This window comes from Lycium ferocissimum, chromosome 7, assembly GCF_029784015.1.
Source record: "Lycium ferocissimum isolate CSIRO_LF1 chromosome 7, AGI_CSIRO_Lferr_CH_V1, whole genome shotgun sequence".
Taxonomy (NCBI): domain Eukaryota; kingdom Viridiplantae; phylum Streptophyta; class Magnoliopsida; order Solanales; family Solanaceae; genus Lycium; species Lycium ferocissimum.
In genome coordinates, this window is record NC_081348.1 from 21629199 (window position 1) to 21636657 (window position 7459).

The 7459-nt window shown below is 37.5% G+C and overlaps 1 long non-coding RNA gene across 1 annotated transcript in view; it reads right to left on the reverse strand.

Annotated features, from left to right (window-relative positions):
- Positions 1-237: 237 nt before the first annotated feature.
- The window catches only part of LOC132063772 (uncharacterized), a 27785-nt gene continuing 20563 nt past the window's right edge, over positions 238-7459 (reverse strand). Inside the window, exon 3 of the long non-coding RNA XR_009416445.1 lies at positions 238-479. This is a non-coding gene — a long non-coding RNA (uncharacterized LOC132063772). The remainder of the gene's footprint in view (positions 480-7459) is intronic.

The window sequence follows — 7459 nt, forward strand, 5'->3', positions numbered from 1 at the left end:
TATTAACAATGGACATCAAGTTTAATAACACACACAGTTTTCTCTAATACAACCATGTGCTTCTCCAATAATTTGGTCGGTCCAATTATTTTGACCACCTACAAAGTATGCTTAGATGCTCGTCTAGTTTCAATACAAATCAAATGTTGCAGTCGTTTTTTCTTATTAGGAAGTATCTTATTATTGACAATACATTGGTACAAGGATAATAATTCTACTTCATGATAATGTTACATGTCATAAATGTACTCGTCTATGATCATCACATAAAGACCAAGTTTCAAATTTCATTGAGCTTTCAAATGTGTAATAAGCTAGTCAACCTTGGTTCTCAAGTTTGCGAGGGTAGCCTCGTTGATAAGAATGCATGAATTGACAAAATCATCACCAAGCTGATCCCGATCCGGAATCATTCCTTCGTCAACGGCTATAGCAAATGTTAACTTCTTGGCATAGCTACATACATGAACCGTCAACCCCTACGATATGCATTTGCACTTAGAGATTTTGACCCAAATAGTTTATCTTTCTTTCAAATATAACAATATGAATGTATAAGATTCATATAACTGATCTTAGCTCGTATGTAATTGAAATATAGTTGCTTGATTGACAGAAGAAACTTACAGTGGGCTGGGCCATAACATGTAGGTGCAAGGAATGCCAATGGTTGGCCTGGCAAAGAAACTTCTCTTCAAGCGGACCAACTACGTTTGAAAAGATTAGTGTTGTTTGGAAAAAAACTCTTTCATTAAGTGTTGTCGCACCCTATGTTCCATGCCAAAGCAAAATAATGTTAGATTTGGCTTCCAACGGCAACTAAAAGGAACGAAAAAATTCAATTATCTCAATGCCGCTTGACAATTTTAAGGTGTAAAGAGAAAAAATGGAATACCTTAAAAGCCAAATAACTTGAGGAAAAGCTGTGAAGGGTAAAAGGTGCATTGAGACTCAAGGGAATGCTTCTTTCGATCCATAGATGTCTTACCTTTGCGGACATAATCCAGAGGATTCTCTAATTGGGCTATAGTTAAGGGAATTAAGACAAAGCCAAAACAATTGCCTTGTATTACTACTAAAGATTCTTCTCAATCATTTCAGCTATAGCCTATCATATATGACCATGTGAACTTATCTACTAGGAACATATGATAAAAAATAAAAAAAATATTGCATTACAGTAAACAAATTTGAATGTACATCAATCTTTAAACAAAAGCTTTCTGCATCATTCTTGTGAAACCTATAAGCAATCTTGGAATCTAGATGTTATAATTTAAGGTGTGAATGAAGAAATACTCACTTTGACACCTAAAGCTGGTCTCAGATTCACTATAACAGTGGCTCTGCATCTCATCTGTTCTAGCGAAAACTTCCTCTTGCCTTCAATTTCTTGTTAAGAAGAACAAATTATAGAAAGCTTGATTAGCATGGTTGAAATTATTTAACCCCGGCTCAACCCCTTGCAAAACAAACCAGGGTGTTCTACTTAATTCCTTAGGCCAAAAAGAAATAGCAAAAGTAACTGTATGACTCACGTAGCTTGATTTGTCGGTTTTCTGTTCCGTTTATTAGAGTACTAATTTTCTTGGTTAATATCTACTATGCCTTTTACGATATGTCATATTTGGTTGGATGAAATCCTGAAGTCCTTGTACATTTGTTACAAGTATATATACAGTGAGCTAATTGAGGAGATTAAATTACCGTAATCTTCAATGAATATAATGTTGGAAACCTCTCTTGGGTTTCTTCTTCACACAACAACAATGGAGATCTAATGGACAACAGTGAAGAAGGAAAGTTGAAAAAGACGACTGACATGAATTTAGGAGCTTTGGTTTTGTCGGACAAGAATATGCTTCAACTAAGTACATCAAGATTAAAAGAGAATGGGCCAGCTGAAATAAAAGAGAATGGGCCAGCCACATACACAGAGATATATTTAAGTGGCCCAAATACAATGATGGAATATGCAGCCCAAATACAGAAATAGAAAATACAGATATAGAAATAAAGGATCCTATGTAAATTCCTTCTAGAATGTATAGGTGTACAAAGTTACAAAATCTGTTACACATAGCTGTAATTAGTTAGGCATTTATTTTATTTACATTTTCATCCTTAGTCCCTAGAATAAAATTGTATAAAGACATGTACAGAGTCTTCAATGAAATGCAAGGAAAAATTCTCAAATCAGTATTCAATTTCTTTCATGGTATCAGAGCAATAAGCTCGATCCAGATTTTTCCTTCATCAACATCACGATTTCCTCCTTAATCCTTCAAAATGGCTAACCAAACAGATGCTATAGCAGCTGCTCAAACTGGAACAATGACACCAGTTGATCAAAGCAGCCCTTATCATCTTCATCCTTCTGATACACCAGGAATGAATCTGGTAGGTTCCATATTTGATGGAAGAGGTTTCCCAAAGATGGAAGAGATCTGTACTAATATCACTTTCAGCAAAGAAGAAGCTGGGTTTTATCAATGGCACATGTAAGTCTCCAGATCCATCCTCCACTGAATATGAGCAATGGAGTTGTTGTAACGATATGGTCACAGCTTGGCTGCTCAACTCATTGTCTAAAGACATCAAGGATAGTGTGATTTTCTCAAAATCAGCTAAGGATCTCTGGGATAGTCTTGAACACAGGTTTGGAAAGTCAAATGGAGCAAAACTTTTCCACCTGCAAAGAACTCAGTCTCTTAGTTCAAGGTTCTTCAGATGTTTCAACTTATTTTACAAAAATTAAGAGAATATGGGATGAATTGGACTCTTTAAATTCTGATATAGTATGCAACTGTGATTGTAGTTGTGATGGCAAGAAAAAGTTAGCAAAATCTTTTCAAGATCAAAGGTTGATTCAATTTTTAATGGGTTTAAATGATGCTTATGCTCAGGCAAGGGGAAACATTATAATGATGAATCCTTTGCCTGAGATGGACTATGCCTACTCTCTTCTTTTACAAGATGAAAGCCAGAGGGAAATTTATGCTAATGTCCAAATTCCCACTGACTCTGCTTCATTCATGGTTACAAATAGAGGGAAAAACTTTCAGAGATCTCCAAATCCACACACTTCTAATCAGTACCCTCAAAATCATTATTCCTATAATCAGTATTCTAGGGGAGGAAATCAGAACCAAAGGTTTAATAGTCTTCCTCAAAGGCAAGTAACTACATCAACGAAGTTCAAAGGAAGGAAATCGAAGTATAACCTAAATGTAAGTTGCACCAATTGTCACAAGGTAGGGCATATTGAAAGAGATTGTTATAGGCTAATAGGATATCCTGAGGATTTTGAATTTACAAATCAAAGGGAACCTCAAGGACAGGTGAAAGCAAATGCAATAGCAGGGGAAGAGAATGATCAAGCTGTTACTGAAGAAATCACTGATCTAGGCAATGGAAATACACATTTCAACAAGGAACAATGCACAGAAATTGCAAAGATTTTCAAACAGTGGCAGATGAAACAAACAGGACCTTCTAATTCAGAAATTAATGCAAATGCTATTGCAGGTACAGTATCTAAATACTCAGGAACCTGTTTCTCTGTATATGGCACAAAAAACTGGATCATTGATTCAGGAGCTTCAGAACATATGTGTTTTGATTCAAATTCATTTTCCTCTTTAGTTGCACTTCCTGTTCCTATTCAGATAACTTTACCTAATTCTTTTAAATTGAGTGTCACACATACAGGAAGTGTACCTATTCAGCACAATCTTACTCTTAAGAATGTGCTTCATGTCCCAAATTTCAAATATAACTTGCTATCAGTCAATAGGCTTTGTGTCCAGTTGCACTGTTACATATTTTTTACAGTTTCAAAGTGTCTATTGCAGGACCTTTCTTTGAAGAAGGTACAAGTTTTTGGTGAGGTCAAGGAAGGTCTTTACCTTATGCATCCTAAAGTTTCTAGTCCTAAACTTTTATCTAGTCAAGATGTCTTTTGTTTTCCAGAAGGAAATTATTCCAGTCAAGTAGACAGTCCTGTTTCTTTTCCTACTTCTGCCTCAGCTATGTCAGATGTAAAGCTTTGGCATGTAAGGCTTGGGCATTTGCCATTTTCAGTAATGAAGAAATTCAGTTTTATTCATTTTCCTTCCAGTTTTGACTATGTGTGTGACATATGTCCTAAAGCTAGACAAACTAGGAATCCTTTTCCTATCAGTGAAATCAAAACTAAATCTTTGTTTGAACTTATACACATAGACATTTGGGGACCATATAAACATGCTACACATAATGGCTACAAGTATTTTCTTACTATAGTGGATGACTATAGCAGAGGAACATGGACTTTTCTACTGGCAACCAAGTGCAATGCTTTTGATGTTTTGAAACAATTCTTGGTTATGGTAGAAAGACAGTTTGAACTAAAGGTTAAATGCATAAGATCAGATAATGCTTTTGAGTTGGGTAGAGGATCACAAGAGGCAGCTTTCCTAGCTAGTCAAGGCATACTACATCAAAGAAGTTGCACTGCTACCCCACAACAGAATGGGGTAGTGGAAAGAAAGCATAGACATCTTTTGGAACTAGCTAGAGGGTTGTTATTTCAATCAAGTGTTCCCATATGTTATTGGGGTGAGTGTATTTTGACAGCCACTCACTTAATCAACAGACTTCCTTCTAAAGTTCTTAAAGGAAAGAGCCCATATCAATTTCTATTTAGGAGGAAACCAAACTACAATGTTTTGAAATCGTTTGGGTGTTTATGCTATGCTTCCACATTATCCCAAGGTGGGGGAAAGTTTGCATCTAGGGCTAATGCTTGTGTTTTCTTGGGATATCCACTAAGCCAAAAGGGATACAAGCTGTTGGCCATTCAGTCTAGGAAAATCTTTGTTTCTAGAGATGTCCAATTTCATGAACATCATTTTCCTTTCTCTACTTTCACAGATATGTCTCATCCTATGTTTCCTCCAGCTCCATATATACCTGATATCACAGTTCCTGTGTTACCTAACCCTCAAGTTCCCAATTCTACTGATCCTCTTTCACCTGTTCACTCCCCTAATTCTCCTGATAACATTTCTGATCACAACAGTCCCCCTGTTCTTTCACACCAACCTGTTCCATTTCAATCTCCACCACCTGTTAGACAGAGTTCTAGAGTTCATCACAGACCAACCTACTTGGATGATTATATATGCAATGCCATTTTCCTTACTGATCTAACTGACTCTTGTCTATCTACACCCTTTAATCCAAATGTGTTTTCATTCAAAGGCACTATCCACAAATAATCAACAAATCCTACAGTCCCTTTCTACTATATCTGAACCTAGCAGTTTCTCTCAGGCTTCTTCTCATCCAGGTTGGCAACAGGCAATGGATAATGAAATAGAAGCTTTGATGTTGAACCACACATGGGATGTGGTTGAATTACCTAAAGGTAAGAAAGCTCTACCTTGCAAATGGGTCTATAAAATTAAACACAACTCGGATGATAAAGGTGTAAAGCAAGGTCAGTTGGTAGGGGATATCCAAAGAGAAGGGATTGACTATACAGAAACATTTTCCCCTGTGGTGAAAATGACCACAGTGAGATGTTTACTGAGTGTGGCAGTTAAAAAAGGATGGCAAGTTTCTCAATTAGATGTTAGTAATGCATTTTTACATGGGGATCTACAGGAAGAAGTTTTTATGAAGTTTCCTGCAGGATTGTCTCCTCCTACCCCAAATCATGTTTGTTTATTAAGGAAAACCCTATATGGTCTTAAACAAGCCTCAAGGCAATGGTATGCAAGGCTTGCAGGGGCACTCAATTTTAAGGGATATTCAACCTCTTTGAATGATTATTCTTTATTTTTCAAAAAGACAGGTGACCTTATCTCTATCTTGGCGGTTTATGTGGATGACATTTTGATCACAGGCAATGATCCACAAGAAATCTCTCAATTAAAGCTATTTTTAAGTTCAGAATTCAGAGTCAAAGATTTGGGGGAAATTCATTACTTTCTAGGCATGGAAGTCCTAAGAGAACAACGGGGATACATCATTTGTCAAAGAAAGTTTACTTTGGGCTTACTCCATGAATTTGATTGTTCCCAGCTTGCAAAAGTATCATCTCCTCTTGATCCTGCACACAAGTTAACAGCTTCAGATGACGATCCATTCCCAAATCCTACTATTTATCGACACTTAGTTGGAAAACTAAATTACCTCACACATACCAGGCCAGATCTTTCTTTTGTTGTTTTGAAGCTCAGTCAATTTATGCAAAATCCAACAAAATCCCATTTTTCAGCTGCCCTTAGAGTTGTCAAATATCTTTCCCTTGACCCGGGTCAAGGTATTTTCCTATCAGCTTCCCCATCGTTTTCTCTAATTGCTTATTGCGATGCCGATTGGGCTTCTTGCCCAGACTCTCGCAAGTCAGTATCTAGGTTTTTCATCACTTTTGGCGAAGCCCCTATCTCATGGAAGTCGAAAAAACAAGCTTCCATCTCCCTTTCATCAGCCGAAGCATAATATAGATCCATGAGGCGTGTTACCGCAGAACTCACTTGGCTGATTCGACTTCTTCATGATCTCTCAATTTCTTCACCACTACCTGTTCCTATTTATTCCGACAGCCAAGCAGCTATCCATATAGCTCGCAATCCCGTTTTTCATGAACGAACCAAGCATGTGGAGCTTGACTGTCACTTCGTTCGACAGCAGCTACAATCGGGTTTAATTTCACTTTCTTATCTCCCATCTAAACTCCAGCTAGCGGATCTCTTCACAAAATCACTTTCTGGGGTACCTCATCGAAGTTTGATGGACAAATTAGGGCTTTCTTCATCACCCTCCAATTTGAGGGGGGATGTTGGAAACCTCTCTTGGGTTTCTTCTTCACACAACAACAATGGAGATCTAATGGACAACAGTGAAGAAGGAAAGTTGAAAAAGACGACTGACATGAATTTAGGAGCTTTGGTTTTTCGGACGTTAATATGCTTCAACTACGTACATCAAGATTAAAAGAGAATGGGCCAGCTGAAATAAAAGAGAATGGGCCAGCCACATACACAGAGATATATTTAAGTGGCCCAAATACAATGATGGAATATGCAGCCCAAATATCACGCCCCGAACCATGGCCTGGGCGAAACACGGCACTCGGCGCCTTACTGCATGTGACCGAGCGAACCACATGGCTTGCTGAATCATCATGAGGCATAACATGAGTGGAATTTAACGTGAATGCATGATGGGCCTTTATAAAATGCAATAAGTCATAATACTTAATCAAAATACTTGTTTAAACATGAGTGCGGAAATAACATGAATGAGCCAAAATGGCTATACGACTCCGAAAGTGTGACATGACATAACTGACTTGTCTAGTCTATGAAACCTCTAACATAAGTCTGAACATGGAAAACATACTCCGGGACAAGGCCCCAGCATACCTTAGATGCATAACTAACCATAAAACAAAAAGTTGACCAAACCC